The following is an 18090-nucleotide window of genomic DNA, read 5'->3' as shown; positions in this document are numbered from 1 at the left end:
TGAGGAATGGGCCAACTCAAAGTCGCAGCGTTAATGCAATAAACATCAAGTCAAGTTAGCATTATTATGCAATAGCTGCCAAGCATTGTGACATCTAGCATGATACATTTGCTAATTATTAATATGAAATATAGTTTCTCAAGGGTAGTGAGGAAATATTTAATTAATATTATATTATATAATCCCCTCCTGTGGACTCACCATCTGCAGGAGGGGCCATAAGGTTCAGGTGCAATGTAAGCTGTGTGGTATCCAAAGGTGGGGACACTGGTGGTCCCCACCCTCAGCTGCAGAAGTTAGCTCTAGGATTGTGAAATGGCACCTCTTTTGCAAGGAAGGGCTCGAGCTGGTGAACGAGGTTGAGCAGTTCCGACTAGATACTCACTAGATTCTCACCTCAATGTATGGCTTGGGCCCTGCAACCTTTGTCCTCATAAATGGTTGAGCCCTCTTCCATTCTGGAGTTGCTCCTGATGAGAGGCATGGAGTAGGTGTTGGCATGCTCATTGTCCCCCCACTTGGTGCCTGTACATTGGGGTTTACCCCAGTAGACGAGGGGGTAGCTTCTCTCCACCTTCGGTTGTGGAGACGGGTCCTGAAGTTGTGGGTCCTGACTGTTAACATGTAATGACTGTGACTCTTATAAACCAAAGAGAAGTTCAGAGTACCCATCCTTCTTGGAGTCCTTCAGTGGAGTGTTGGAGAGCGCTCCTTTCTGGCTTGTTCTGCTGGGGGATTTCAAGGCAAGACAACTATTTATAAAGCGCATTTAAAAACAGAAACCACTGGCCAGCGTGCTGCACTAAATTAAAGGAAAAAAAAAACACAAAAGCACACACAACGTTTATAAAGAGAAACACAAATAGAAATAAAAATACAAACATAAAACAAAGTTAACTATTGCAAATCAGGAAAGGCTAAAGAGTAAAAGTGGATCTTTAGCAAACTTTTAAAGTTGTCCAAGTTAGGAGCAGCCCTGATATGTGTGGGGGGAGCTTGTTCCAGATTTTGGGGGCAGCAACCACAAAAGAACGACCTTCCCGTTGGCTCAACCTATACCTGGGTCCAACCAAGAGTCTTTGGCCATGTCTTTCGATGCTCACATGGGCAATGATAATGAAACCTGGAGTGTCATAATTGTAAAGGAATCTCCCCTATGAGTTCATAGCCGAGTGTGAAGCAGTTGGAATGAGAATTCGCACCTCCAAATCCAAGACCGTGGTCCTCAGCTGGAAAAGGGTGGAGTCTCCTCTCCAGGTCAGGAATGAGGTCCTGCCCCAAGTGGAATCTCAGGGTCTTGTTCACAAGTGAAGGAAGTATGGAGCGCAAGATCGACAGGTGGCATCTGCAGTGATGCGAACTCTGCATCACTCTATCATGCAGAAGAAGGAGCAGAGCCAAAAGGTTAAGCTCTTGATTTATTTATTTATTTCGGCATAGTGAAAGTAAATAAAACATAATACAGAAAGAAGATGAAAAAAAAAAAAACGAAAGGGTGTAGGCAGAAGCTAATAGCTTATAAAATGCCTACCCATCACTAAAACAATGTTACCAATTTACCATAATCAACTAAATTAACATTGAAAGAAGATTTACATCATCACCACAATTGATAGTAAGAGCAACATGTAAAAATTACCCATGAAATCTTTTGCATTTAATTTATCATGATACCTAATTATTATATCATTTATGTACTTTCATTTAAAGGATTTCAAAGTAGAACTCATTTTTAATTCATCAGAACAACTGTTTCACTGTTTGACACCAGTGACAGATATATAATCGAACTTAACATTTGTCCGTACCTTGGGTTTGCCAAACATCTAATTTCCTATAAGTTCATAACATTTCTCCCTCTTTTTAAACAGCCTCTGGATACAGAATGGCAATTGATTATTATTAACTTTATACATACCTGTCGATCTACGTTCCTACTCTTCCCTACAGTCACGAGCTGTGGGTAGAGAACAAAATTATCATGATTTCCTCCACTGTCGCCATGTTTGCCGTTGTCTGAAACTACTTCTTCTTTATGGTTTCTTTCTTATTATTATTATTGTTTTGGTGTGTTTGGATGGTTGTAAAAAACTTTATTTCAGTGTATTACTGCCACCAACCCGGAAGTATGGAAGTATGAGGGTGGCAAATGGGGAGAGAAAAATCTGGGCTTCCCTGCTTAGGCAGCTGCCCCCACAACTAGACAGCAGTAGATAATGAATTTATAGATGAATTCCTGGATTTTCATCTCTCACACCTTCAAAATAGCAAGAAATAGTCCCACAAGAAAGGTTTTAAAAAGCTGCATTGCCATTACCTAGTAACACTCCTTTTGGCAAGTATCACACCTTGTAAACACTTTTTATGGCCATCTTGGAGTGTTTCACTTCATGTTCACCTCCTGCAAAACTTTTTTGATCTTTGAAAATCTTGGGTTGTCTGGCATACATTGGTCTTTTGTAGCTTGCACACAGATTTACAATATGAATTTCAGGGTGAAGGATTGTGAAACTTTCAGCTTTCAGCAAGTCAACCATTATCAAATATGGACATGGATATGATGTGTTAAGGATAACTTTCCTTAGAAAAACCATCCTCAACTCTTTGCAGACAGAGCGATATTTACTTTCATGTTAGTATGCAGGTGAGCTTACCCTTTCCATGTTGTTTGAAATATTCCTTATGTTGCTGATTGCAGATCAGGTCTATTGCATGATGAATTCAGCCTTGTGCTCAACAGACAAATTAGTATTGTTTTGCACTTTTTGTCCTGTACACATGCCTTGTCTCATAGAAACCACAAAGTTCTGCATGTTCCCACAACGAAGGCTGTTTTGATTTATTTGAAAACCGCTACCAGTGACTTCAGTAATAAGGATGCAGGATATATCTTCTTTCCTTTTTCTTTACACAAGAATCATTTTCAATTTAATATTAAGTTAAATTAGTTAAATTATGGATCATTTTAGATCCTTGACTTTTAACCTTTATTGTGAAGCAGCCACATTTTCCTTTGTAATTTCCTTTGTAAGTTTTATGAAGGTTTGAAAATAGCATCACCAGATTTTTAATGATGACTGTGGCAAAAACACCCATGCTGAAAGTCACTCATGAGCTCAGCTCTCTCTAGGATACCCTACCATGTTGTTACGAAGGACCTCAAGGAGACAGGACTGGGTTAACAGGTTTTATTGCTCACAGGGTATTTGCTTCAGAAAGGATCTTATAATCTCAGAGTTCATCAAAGTCCAAGTTGTCAGCTTTGCCAGTGGGGACCGGGACAGGGAAGAGGAAGAGTTCTGCAAGCATGAACGAGGTCTGACGGAGACTGGCAGGAGAGATGGAGCTTATAAGACCTGGAGCTGGGATTACTTGCAGGTGTGTTTCATTAGTATTCCGGAGAGGGAGAGGGGTGGTGATTGACAGGAGCAGGTGTGTCCGTAGCAGAGTCTGGTGCAACGGTGACGCATGTGCATGACACTGTGCTTTTATTTGAAAAACAAAAAACAAGCAAATAAAAAATCCAAATTTGAATTTGCACTATAAATAAAATAGCACATTTAATGTCACTGAAATTATCAGTGAACTCTTTTCAGATTCTTTCTACTCACTCATGAACACACATTTCCACAATCTCTGCTTTTGATTGTGTCTGAAACATTCTCTCTTACTCGCTGCACACACCAGTACAAAAATACACACAACTCACTCTCAGCCATTTGGCTTTAAGCATAGCCTTTGGTTCACAGCATTTTTGAGAGTGACTGCTTCACAAACTTACATGCCCTCTGTATTTGAAATATCAGCTCAACAGGGCCAAACATTTGTTAATAAAACCTCAGCACAACTACCTTCGCTTCGATTAAAGAAAAGTGCCAAGCCAGGAGTACATTTTTAAGTCATGAACCACCACTGCCCCCCCTCCACCCTCTCAGAAATCTTCAGTGTTCAATATTAATGTGAATTAACTAGTACTGCGCAACAAATACAATTTTTAATCGCAATGAATCTCATGAAATGTTGTGATTAATCACAACTAATCATTGCATTCAATAATTAAGCATTGTTAAGCACAAAACATCCTTTTCCTTTAAAAGAAGACCTACTGAAATGTGAAAAAAAATGCAGTTAAATTTGATTTACAAACACTAAATCAGGGGTCTACAACCTACTGCTCTGGAGCCGCAAGTGGCTCTCTGGACCTTCCACAATGGCTCTTAATACATGGCTAAAAACGCTAAGTAACTAATGTTTTTAAATATAGATATAATAAGTAAAGGAAGGTTTTAAGTAATTTTTCTGTTTTTCATGGAATAGTTGCATTGAATTTCCACAGCATAGTGGAACTAAAAGTGGATGGATAGCTCAGTTGGCAGAGCATCTGTCTCCCATATGGAAGACCAGAGTTTGATTCCCCAAAGAGATGAACATTAACACCTTCCAGTTCGGTCCTTGGGGTAGCTGGTATTATGGATGTAATTTTAGGTCTATAAATAAAACTATAAACATGTGTAGTAGCCACAGAAAGTCCAGAATCTCACCTAACACCTCAGTAAAACCATTTTTATGACCATCAAACACAATTAATACAACAAACAATTAAAAGACCATGTGCACAAAGTCCAAAGAAATATGTAAACACAAACTGTGGCTCCCTGTGTCCACCTGACAGCATGAACACAGACAAACGACACTTCTACTGAAAGCTCACATCTCACAAATTCCAAAACAGCAAGTTTAATCTTGCCATCAATGTAGAAGAGTAATCTACGTTCATTTAGTCAGCTTACAAAAGTCCAATAATACCAAAAAAAATCACTAGATTTGTTGCTTGTCGCTTAAAAGAAAAAAGAAAAAAAACAGCTGCTAGAGGGGTCTGAAAATTTGCTAAATATAGCAATAAAGTTGCTAAGTTGGCAACACTGTACACCAGACGCATCGCTGCAGCAGGACGAGACATGGAGGAAGAGGCATTGGACTGCAAGCCTTTGCATTAGGTTTCGCTGTTCAGAACCAGATAGCAAGAACTTAGAAAAAAGAAAAAAATTCTTTAAAACACGATTAATAACAACGAACATTGTTAATTAATAAGTAAACACGATAACTCTTAACATGCCCAGCCCTAGAATTAACACTATGTGAAAGCTGTCCCATAGTTTTCTCTGACAAGGTTCATCAATGGATAGTTTGATTATTGGCTGCACTACTACAGATATTCTTCCACCTTCATTCTCCCTTTGATCTGCCTTGTAAGTTCATTAATGCCTCCCACAACCTCTTTTTTCTTCTCTTTCAGGCTCTCTGATACCAAACTCACTGAATTGTTATAGAATCTTTGCATCAGTACTAAAGCATATTTGAGATCAAGGGCTTCGCTTCATTTTACCTTGTCAGGTGGATGAATATAAGACTAGTCAAACTACAAAAAAAGTATTTTACATACTCAGCAGCCATAGACTGTTCAGTACAAATGTACACACTACCACCCAGTGGATGCATGGCTTTATTGCAAGCAAAGAACTAATGTCCTTCAAGTTGTCCTCAGATTATCTACAATTTCACATTTGCATCAAACATTTACAGGTAATCACAAGGATTACCTGTTAAAAAAAAGGGGTCTAAGTTTTTAGTTATTAAGAATATTTGTTCTTAAGAAAATATGACTGGCTGAGTCACAGCCAGTCATAACTGAGTCTTTGTAGCTTCAAAACATATTAAATCATGCCAACATTAATGCTTGACTTTTACCTAAGAGTGTATTCCCTTTATTGCAGAAAATGATATAAAACCCATCTTCAAAGATCATTTCACCAACTTTACAAACCAAAGGAGGATTTTAGCATAATCAAAATTTGGTAGTCCCTATGTTATTAGAATTTAAATCCATAATTCATACAATACTTCCAGTGAAGTAAACTGACTTAATAAAGAAGAAACTATTAATGGATCAAACATTTTCAGCTTCATGGTGCGTGCTAATATTTCATTGCAAGCTTGGATGAAATATGTAAATGCTGGGAAATTCAAATATTTTGAATTGGTTTCATGAGGATACATTTTTCATGGCTTCAGAATATTTAGCTCTATGTTAGGCCCACATGTATATACACTAATATAGTAGTCATGGGAGATATCAGAGGAAAATGCTTCAAGATCCTTTTAGGGACAGGAGTCATTTTCTAAAGTCTTTATGTTAAACACAAGAGTGTCATGGGGACGTAGTAGCCAGCACTTTCGCCATACAGCAGAGTTGTTAAATATTTAGGTGTGAACTAGTTCAAATCATAGGTTTAATAGATGCTTGTAAGCTTAACGAGTGATGTGTATGTGTTAATGTATGTGTATAGATGGCTACATAGATGGATGGACAGAAGTCCTCTGATTGATTTACTGATTTCCATCAATCAAATTTATGATTATTTATTTATTTATTTACTTTGCAAGTGAGTATGTGGAGACCCAATGTCTTTTGCAACAGAAATAAAAATGTTAAGGTACCGAATTTTCTAACTTCATCCCTAATTTATTTTCTTTTCATCTTTCACCCAAAGAGGTCACTGTTACTCAATCAAACTGAAATGTCTCACAGCTCTATTTGAACATCACTCTTTCTTATGAATGCCAGTGCTGTAAACATTAAGGCACACATATTACTACTCAGTTCAGCACATAAATCCGCCCTCAGCTTAGACTCTACCCCCACAAAAAACTTAAAGTTAAAGTTAAAGACTTAAAGCATCAACACTGCTAAGGAAGTAATGTAACATGACAGATTTAACTGAGAATTGAAGATTGAATTTATAAATAACAAAGTCAGTCTAATCATTTAAGCCAATTATCAGATTTGAGGATTAAATGACAAACTGTTAGAGGTCGACATCAGTTAATCAAAAAACATAAACAGCAACATTATGTGAGAGACGTTCAATTTTTAAAGAATACAACATAAATGCTCAGCACAATGCAGATGTTTCTTGGTCTAGCCACTCAACAAACTTCCACATCCCAGCTAAGGAGGAACTGTGGTGGAACACTCACTAAGTTACTAACCTGCACAAGTTTACATAAGTTCGTCTTAAAGAAAAGCAACTACAGCTCAAACAAACTGATCCCGTTTCATTTTGTGCAACATCAGCTGGTGCGACTTACTACACTTAGTAAGGACGAGTCGAACTGCGTTTCCTCCAGCTGCAGATGATGCCTCCAGAAGAAGAGGACAAGATGTCCATAGCCATAACCATAGAAACCACATGAACATGAATCATTCAAACTGCTGGAAGTGGTTGATTCTTGCAGTATGACACCTGACACATGTTCCTCTCATCACATTATCATTGGATTGCTTTCTAATGTCCATTCTCAAAAGGTATCAGTCTGCTACTACTTCACTGAAGCTTGCTAATGACTTTGCTCTAAATATCGCAATAACTTAAAGAACGCATTGTTTTCTTTAAATTATTTGCAGTATTTGGTGATTACACGTACACATAGATTAAATATACAAACACACACGTACACAACTTACAAATATCTTGAAAGATAAGTTTTCTAAATGCAAAAAAGCACATATGAGAACTGATTTTACTTTTAATAATTTAGTACCACTATAAAAATAAATATTTATAAATTAAAATGATATTGAAAAGTATTTAAATTAAAAAAAAAGAAAAAGAAGGCCCTAAGTGCCTGGTCAGCTCTGAATGGTTTAGGACCAAAATATATCAGTGACCTCTTGACCCAGTATGAATCTACCAGTCCCTTTAGGTCATATGGATCCAATTACTTATCAGTTCCTAAAGTCAGAACTAGACATGGAGAAGCTGCATTCAGCGTCTATGTTCCAAATGTCTGGAATAAACTCCAAGAAAGCCTCAGATCAGCTGGAACACCCACCTGTTCTCTACTGCATTTCAATAGTTTCTATTTTAAAAAGTCCAAACTGCATCTGTTTCTTTTAAGCTTGAATTTTTAAACTTGATCATGTTTTAATGCTGTTTTAACCAATGTTCTTTCTTTTTCCTTTTCCTTTTGTTTTTAATGTTACATTATGCTTCTTGTATTCTCTAAAGCACTTTGAATCACCCTATCGTTGAATTGTGCTACACAGATAAACTTGCCTTGCTTCCTTGCCTATCTTCCACTGGTAAAAAACACTTAAAAATAAATAAATAAATAAAATCCTGGATCCAGACGGTGATCTGTATCAACCCCATGATGTAGTCACAAGTTCCTTTTTCCATTGTTTATTTATTGAAGCTTTGTCTATGGAATAATAAAAAAGATTCAAAGGGGGAAAATTGTATTCTGATAAAGTGATCTTTATCACTTTTATGCTGTGTTGGCAGATTGTCAAAATCCCCCCCTCCTGTGGTTCTATGGGGGATATTGGAATGTTGGTTCTAGTCTTAAAATAAAAAAAATAAAAAAAAACATCCTGGTATCATGCAGTGATCTGGACCAAATCTAATCAGTTGTTCTTAATTCCATTTAGGAGATTTCCTGAAAGTTTCAGCATAATTCGACTATTCATTTTTGAGTTACGTTGCAAACAGACAGGCTGACAGACAGACAGACCGTTGAAAACATAACATCGGTTGTAGTGGTGCATTACTCCCATCATCAGGATTTAACGCTCATCATAGCACACAGACAGCTCTAGTTAAAGTTACCATTGATCTTCTCATGACTTTAGATAAAGGACTCCTTTCTGTAATTATCTTGTTAGATGTCAGTGCTGCATTTAACATAATTGATCACAACATTCTGTTGCAGATGCTTAAACATGTTATTAGGATCAGTGAGGAGCCTTGGAGTTATTTTTGACCAGAATTTGTCCTTTGGTTTTCATATAAAACAGGTTTCTGGAACCACTTTCTTCCACCTATGTAATATTGCAAAAATTAGGGGCATTCTATCTCAAAGTGATGCAGAAAAACTAGTCCAGATTGGATTACTGCAATTCCTTATTACTGAGCTGTCCCAATAATAGTCTGTGAAAAGTCTGTAACTGATCCAAAATACTGCAACAGGGGTTCTGATGAGAACAAGCAAGAGAGATCATATTTCTCCAGTTTTAGTCTGTCTTTTTTGGCTCCCTGTTAAATCTAGGGTAGAAATTAAAAATCTTCTCCTCACTTATAAAGCTCTCCATGACCAAGCTCCTATGTATATCAGAGATCTCATAGCTCCTTATATTTCCAACAGAGCACTTTGATCTCATATTGCAGGTTTACTTGTGGTTCTCAGAGTGTCTAACAGTACAGTGGGAGGCAGAGCCTTTTGGCTATCAGACCACTCACTTATGGAACTCTTTAAGATTAAGCTTAAAACCTTCCTTTTCAAAAGATCTTACACTTAGGGATGGTTAGCCATCCCTTACTCATGCTGCCACAGGCTTAAGTCCCATTTATGCTCAACGGAGAAAAAGGATTTGCAGACAGACTGATAGTTTTGTCTGTTTTTTGCGTCTGTATTTGGTCCGTTTTCAGGGGGTTTAGCAGATAACGGAGCAACACTATCAGAAATAACAGGGCCATTGCTGAGCAGAGCAGCAACCAGCAAATGAAACAAACCAGAAAAGAAGAAGATGATCGGAAAGGGAGCAAAAAAGGATGAAGATGAAGACAACAGCTGTATTTTGTAAACTGTAAAAATACAGCTTTTTGAAGAGAGGTTCTGCTATTGTTTAAGGTGTGTTGGGCAGTTGGAAAAAACTATAGCGATGCATTACCACTGCCAAACAGTGTCTGACACTGACATCCGCTCATGGGAGTGAACTCTAAACTTAGCACTGCCAACTAGTGGAGGGACTGACTTAACGATGGCAATCTAAAATATGCATGGAGTATGAGGACACGTTTAAATGGGATGTCACTATTTACATACATAAGGGAGCATAAATGGGCTTTTAGACTGCTAAGGGACATTCCATGATGCACTGAGCACTTCCTTTCATCTCTACACTCTTTATTTTCCATAAATAAACTTTATGACAGTATTAGAATCAATAATGTATTTCTCCTCTTGTCCCTTAGCAGGTCTTCCTGGCTAAAAAAAAATGCAGTATCTGTTGATCTCTCTTTCCTGTTCTCTCCACCCCAACTGGTCAAGGTAGATGGCCGTTCTTCCGGTATCAGGTTATGCTAGAGGTTTCTCCTTCCTGTTAAAAGACAGTTTTTCCTTTCCACTTTCGAGCCTTGTAAGCTCAGTATGGGGGATTGGATCGAAGTAAAGATTCAACGCAATTTGTTGGTTTTACTTACCTGAACAACAGATTGGGTGAAGTGAGTGTGTCTGAAGTTATATGGCAATATGTTTACCTTTTAAAATATGATGTCAGCATTAAACATCAGAAAATAAACAACATGAAAAATTACAATTTTGAGGCTGTAGAAAAATAGCATACTTTTTATGTCATTTACAAATTATTTCAGTTTTTGGATACAGGTCTTACAAGAAATAGACCGACCGCAGGTATGAGAATATCAATTTTTAAATCCTGCTCAATGAGACTTAGTGAGCTGGTGGTCCACCAGCTAGGTGCTAGGCGCACAGTAATAGTTACCAGACTTGGCATGCTAATGCACTGAGTTTAAACAACTGAGTTAACAGTCCTGGCTTATCACTGGTTTAAATGATAAGTAAAATAACAACTATCAATTTTTTATTTTTTTTTTTTTTTCATGTTACAGTAAGTGCAAAATGTTGACTGTAAAACAGAAGTTAATTTACCATTAAAATGTTGCATTTATGTACTGGAGGTGAAAATTAAAAACAGATAAATAAAAAAAAAAAAAAAAACTAATATAAAAGCAACTTCATCACTTATCTAAAAAAAAAAAGAACAGTCCAGTGCTTGGGGAGAGTTAAGTTTGGCTGTTAGAACTGCTTTAAACCTGTGCCTATACCAGTATATTTAGGTGAGAACCTTATCTGCAGTCTGCTGTGCACCGCATAGGAAAATAACCTCACATTTCATTGATACAAAACACAGCAGTAAATAGTTTTAGTGCACAATGTATAAGCTATGTAAAATAAAGATGTAGATAGATAGATAGATAGAGAGAGAGAGAGAGAGAGAGAGAGAGAGAGAGAGAGAGAGAGAGAGAGAGAGAGAGAGATAGATAGATAGATAGATAGATAGATAGATAGATAGATAGATAGATAGATAGATAGATAGATAGATAGATATAGATAGATAGATAGATAGATAGATAGATAGATAGATTTAATGACTCAAGTGCAAGCTTTAGACTGGAGCTAAACTGCAGTAGCAAGTGTTGGTCACTAGATGGCAGTGTGTCCTCACCATATGTCTTACAGGTGTAAATCAAGGGTTATACAGTACAGCGCCACAGGATGTGTTCTCAGTTTTGGGAAATGGCACTGGCTTACCAATAGACATTCATACTTCATGCTGTGGGCACACACACACACACACGCACACACACCCACCCACACACACACACACACACACACACACACACACACACACACACACACACACACACATATATTACAGCACATATGCTGCAATGTCAACACAGTTTTCCAGTAGCTTGGAACAACACCCAGTGACACTTCATGAATCGAACTGGCATTTGAGCACCCCCTGGGATGTTCAATATCTTCTGTGACCTGAAATAATCCATAATAACCTCTGATCCTTGTGTTTTCTGGGTTGTCATGATGTCCTGTAGTTCAGCTGGAAGATAAGTTGGAATCGACCAAAGAGGGAAGTCAGTCTGCTGGACTATACTCGTTGTGCCTTGAAGGTTAAATATCAGGAACAAATTAAAATTTTATCAAGCCCTGAGGTGCACTGTCATACTAATTAAAAAGCTACACTGCAAATGTATAAAGTTACAGCATCACTACATAACTTTCCAACCTTAAAACTCTGCACTTCTGGCCCATTTTTGATGGCATACTGACATTGATTAGGCACAATCCTGGAGCCATAATTTCCCTGCAGCATCCAGAGACTGACTAATCGCGCGACACAGCTTTTTTTTTTTTTTTTTTTTTTTTTGACCCCCCAGCCTTGAGCACATTATAGCTGCGTTTTGCTTTAGGGCACTGCATCACACACCAGCAACTGGATATCAACATGCTGGCACACCATGCCTGATTCCTTATCAGAGGAACAGAGGAAAAAGGAGAGAGAAAGGCAAGGCAATTTATTTGTAAAACACATTTCATGTACAGGACATTTCAAAGTGTTTGACATAAAACAAAAGCATAACAGATATTAAAAAATAGTAAAAGGCAGCAACATATAGCAAGAATCACAATAAAATGATAAATTACATTGCAATGATTAAAAGCAAGATAAATTAAAAAGTGCATATTTCATGCATAGGCACATGAGAAAAGAAATGTTTTTAACCTGGATTTAAAAATACATTTGGTGAAAGAAAGTGATAGCTTTAAGGACATAATGTACGTCGACATAGTGAATCTTATCAGCTCCCACAGTTACGTGTTTAGCATATTACTGCCACATGGGGGCAGTGCTCAAAATATGGAGCAACTTAAAATGTGGATACCTTTTGATTTTGTTTTTTCCCCATTGTTGTTTTTTGCCCTGAGACAGGAAAAAACTCAGTTTAGCTTTTTTTGTGGAAACAGAACATATTGTAAACCCCACTGCTTAAAAGTATAGCTTGCAGGGTTGTGTTCAAATACAACTGGACTTGTTCAGAAAGCTGCTGCTTAAAACATTCCGATGTCTTGTTCATTACGTTTTCATGCTTCTTCCCTCCAGATGGCCTCTATTGTTGCCTTTTCCATTTCCATTTCAAGCCAATGTTTATCTAACCTGAATTTCCATGCCTGACCCCCCTCCAAATAAATAAAAAAATACAATACAATAATACCCACACACCTGAGAACCTGAAAGAGGCATGAATGGTAGAAAAAATTCAGGTCACTTTTCTTCGGTTCTGTCACAGCCAATTCCAAACAACACTGCTATAACTTCACACATGGATTGAACCAACAAGCATTTTGGTCCTCAGCTCAACTGGGGATTAAGGCTACAAATTGTCTGCAGCTAGTCAGAACAGGGAAGGAGCCAAAACAAAAACAAAGAAAACAAAAAACAAACAAAAAAAAAACAGAAAAAAAAAGAAAAATAGTCCACCCTCATGAGACTCTTTTTTTTTTTTTTAATTTGGCCTCATTATTGTTTGATGCTTCATCTGTTGCACTATTAAAATGTAACTTCCTTCTGTTGTCTTATCTGGAAGTTTTACACAATCAGACAAATAATTTTACTTTCTTTGCTTAAAACCATGTTCTCTCTGAGGGAACAAAATTTTGTTCCATGTGAAGAGGCTGGTGCCTCTTAATCTTGCTTTGACACTATGTTAACGTTAGCAAACGTCTTCCTACAGATGGCGTACTCCACCTGGAAGCTAATGATGACTTCTGCCTATAGTGCTATAATTATAAGCAACTTTCATTTTACTGTCTACTGATACTTTTGGTCCTTGTTTCTTTAAGTTTTAAGTTGTTTGCACTAGTTGTTAGTTGTGATAGTCGCCTCTGAAGAAACAGTCTTTTGATTTTATTTTCCTCATGACTGTCAATCGAGGCCTTAGTGTATCATGCTTAAAAAATCCCACCATTTAGCAACTCTGCAAAAAGAGTGGGATTCCATTTAATAATGGGCTACAAAAGTAAAGGCATAATTTTAAAGACTTTGTGACCATCACAAACAAGCCTGAGTCACTCAGAATCATTCAGAGTGTCTTGTCTTCTTTCTGGAGCATTAACAGGGACCGTCCCACGCACCGTCCCTTTTTGAATGAGGTACTTTCAGTGATGGTGTGTAGCGCCAACATTATTTTAAACCAACTCCTTGAATTTAGAAAACCAAAACAAAATAAAATAAAAAAAACTGTTCTTAAGCAGAGAGTAGTGGCACTGACTCTTGATTGTTGTAGAACAGCAGGACCTCTGGCATCAGGGCAAAGTAAATAAACCAACCTGTTGACAGTGGTGTTAATGAATGCAGAACGGGAATAAAATCGTGGCATGGAAAATTAGGTAAATGAAGAAAGAGACTAACTGAAATTGTGCTGTGGTCTTTCACACACAACCCAGTTTTACAAAGTTTCCTGACACACTTATTAACTGAATACAAATATTTCTACTTTTGTTTTATGTGTGCATGAACACAGAGTATAGAATATACTATAGAATTATATTCTCATGACATTTGGTGAAACATTCACTGGAGTGGTTATTCTAATCTTCATCAGACTAATAAGTTCAGCATTAAGAGGCAGAAGGATGCTGATTGACTTACACTAATAACTGTCAAGTAAGATCAGACTTCGTTTCCATCACATCCAGTACTAACTACAGTTACTTCAATTTAAAAGTTCACTTTTGTTTTCAGGAACTGTTGATGTTATTTTTAACTGTTGGTTGATTTAGTTAACATATTAAAATGGTTCTTGGTTGGCTATGTTCAGGTATTAAAAATGTCTGGTTATGGATTCACATTTTAAAATTTTATGTGATTAGTTTTATGTAGTGAAAAGATCATAAACGGCCTAAAAACAGACATTTTCATAACATCTGTTGCATACAAACCTCCATCTTGTGTTTATCCACTGACAAGTCCCACCACAGACATAAAAGCAAGGATGTTTTTTCATGATTACGATGTAAAGGAAGAACAAGAGCAACCACCTGGTTCAAGGAGTTTTAAAGGGTTTGAGCAGATAACAGAAAGAAACCCATTTGGTACAGTTTTGCTTCTCATGGTTATGTGGGCATATGAAGAATTTTTACTGAATTTTGTTTACATTGTTTTTTGACAAAAGTAAGATTGTGTGGATGGATTACACCCGTACAGTGTTAAATGTGTTGAGGTGATCAAATTAAGCAAGCCCCTCCAAATTTTTTTCAAAATGATTATTTTACCTGTTAATGGGAAGTACATATTCATGGAGGGCTGGGGGACTCGGTGGTTTATCCAGTTTAGTCACATCTTTCCTGTGTCCTCAGCAGCTTTCTATTCACACACACACATGCACCCCCACACGCACATATTGTATTCATATTTGACAGGTCATCCATCAAGGTCTCATTGAGCCGACGATCTAGAAAGTGTGATCTAAATGAGGCGTCATTGACTATAGGAAACTGTGGTAATGGGATCTGCTTTTGATTGGATAAAGAAATCGAAGAGAGGTGGCTGAGCTGTCTTCAGTCATAGTAGGGGTCTAAGCAAATTTTGAAAGGGTCAATATGAAACAGTCGGAAAATGCAGAAAATAACACTGAGAGATAGAAATTGAACTGTTAATTGCTTTTCTCACTGGAGCTTCTAACTATACAACACACACAAAAAAGGATTAACAATTGGTTATGATTAACAAGTCAGGCCACAATAACAGTGTGTTTTAAGAGTGATAATTACAAAAATAATTACTACTATCTGACACATTTCATGTGCCACACATGGCTTTGACATTTAGAATTTGACATAGGCTGTGTTCCGTTTGTGTGTGTGCGTGTATGTATCTCTGACAGTGAATTGCAACAGGCCGATTATGCTCCAAGCATCACCTGGCAGCGATGATTATTGATCTGACGATGCATGCAGGGAGGAAAGATTGCCTTTAAAGGTCAGTGTTAAAATCAAAAGGTCAGTGTGTTAATTCTTTTGTTTTTTTGCATGTGTATACTTGACTGCATAACTGTTGTGTAGATGTGTGCATGTGCGAAATGAGGTCATTATCTAAATAATAAATGTCCAAGTGCACTTCTGGCCCATGGCCAATTATCATTTACACTTTCAGCCTTCCAAGCTAAAAGGTTTGAGCACTGCGGTTATGACCTTTATTGATGGCATCTGCATTATTATTAGTATTATTTCTTTTTAGAATCCTTTTGATCTGTTGTGCTGTCAAACACATCATCATATTCTGCACCACCAAGGCCATATTTGTGTCTGTGCTTGTTTGTACATTTGGTGTGTTTGAGTGTGTCTACCAATTCATTTAACATTTATGCAGCATAAAATCAAAAACTGAATAAAAAAAAAAACAAAAACAAAATCAGAACTAATTAAAAAAATAAAAATGCAATCACATAATACAACACTCTGTTGGCAGAGCAGTTAATAAGGGAAGGGTATGCAAAATCTCAAAGCAAATCAAACAGAACTTTAATTAAAGCAAGTCAGTCTCAGATAATGAAATGAATTAGTCTTCAAGAGATAGACACACTGTGGCTTCAGGTTAAGGTGCCCCAAATGCATAACAATCTTTCTAACGTGTATGGCTTTTATTCTCTGAAATGTTGGATTTAATCTACTTTTATCACAGCTGTCATGTATTTATTCAATAATTTGAAACATTTAAAGTAGTGGTTCAACTAAATAGATGTAAAACAGACATGCTCTATTGATCCAAAGTATACTGTTCTTTTCCCATTTTGAAATTTGACAGCTGCAAAGTTCTAATAAATGCTTTATTATTGTGACTAACCTTAACCCTGAAAAAAAGCAAGTGAAAATAAAACAACTGCAAATAGAAAACTGGTGACATCTTAGAATTTGAAAACTACTTCATTTTGTATGTATGGATTAACGTTTTATGTTACCGTTTCTGGTGAGACTGAACTGATTTGATTTTTCTGAGATGATGGATGACCAGTTAATGTTTAAGAATGTGTTTTTTTTTCTGCATAAATGTAGGGTGTAGCATTAAAAATGTGCTCTCTCTGCTGTCATAAATATAGTTTATAAATGAGCCTGACCACACTGTGCGTGTAAAAAAGGAGAAAAAGTATGCATGAGCTTTCAGTTTTAAGATCTTGCATGTGGAGGTTTGTGGAAGGCATCTTGGAAGGCTTGTTACTGACTGGTTTTAATGCATAACTTTTCATTGCTAATTTCATGGACAGAAGACTGCACCTGGATCAGGATCTTGCAGGAGTTGTTTTTATGTTGCTGCAGGTGGGAGCAAGCAGTCAAGAAATAGACTGCTGGTCCCTGTGCGACACTTGCTCTGGTATTCAGCTTTAACTTGAAGTCAATAAATGATGTTGAGGAAAGGATTAAAGCAAGACTTTGCAACGCAAAAATGAAGCAGACTGAGTCTTGCTCTAAATATTTTTTGCTATTGTGAACATGGTTAATATTTTAAATAGAAGAATGGAGAAGCCACAGAATGTCCTGTGAGTATAGTCAGAATGTTCAGAATGTGAAACAGCAGGCAGTAATGGACAGAAGTCCAAATAAAACAGCCCTGTAGTTTGGGATTGTTGTTTTAATTTTGGTTCAGGCACTCCCTACCATTTATTGAGGATGATTACTGCTTTTCTTGTTTTTCCTGCTGGTAGTCCAAAAGTTGTTACCAGTCATTTAATCTGCCGTCTCTGTCTGCTGTTTTCTTTACTTTTATTACCTGCCAAATTCTTTTAGAAATGCATATTTTAGAACCTATTTATTAGCCTGCACTCCCTCACTGTGCTTTGTACAAAGACAAATGATCGCGATGTACTGGTGTAATTTTAATATAATTTTGCTTATGTGGTTCCTTGTGCTGAGGAATCCAGTAGACAAATTTCTAACCATCTTATAAACATGACATGACACTGTGGCAACAGAAGTTCTCTGCTTTTAATTTCACTTTCACATTCCTGTAAAACATTGAAAGTGGAGTTGCTTGTCACAGAAGTAAGAAATATGTTGTGTAACCTGTGGTTAATGCTGTATAGTCTAACCAAAACCATGTTTTCCTGAATCTAACCAAGCAATTTTAATGACTAAGCTTAACCAAACAGTAACTTAAAGGGGAAATGACAGATAAAAGTGTAATAATAGCTTATACTTGAAGGGCAGTCATTCCAAATATCATTACAGGTATTTTGACCCAGAGCTGAAATTTTACCCATTTACTCTTGTCACAGGCTGTGTCCATGTTTTCTTAGGAACAGTTTCAAATGAACAAGTTAATCAATTCAATTTTTACTTTAAGATATTCTTGTAGTTTTGATAAATTAATAGGTTTTACAGCAAAGTGAGGAACAAAGTAGCCTATGTATCGCTCAATGTAAGTTTTATATC

This window comes from Melanotaenia boesemani, chromosome 8 (genome assembly GCF_017639745.1).
Source record: "Melanotaenia boesemani isolate fMelBoe1 chromosome 8, fMelBoe1.pri, whole genome shotgun sequence".
Lineage (NCBI taxonomy): Eukaryota > Metazoa > Chordata > Actinopteri > Atheriniformes > Melanotaeniidae > Melanotaenia > Melanotaenia boesemani.
This window is presented reverse-complemented; position numbering follows the sequence as displayed.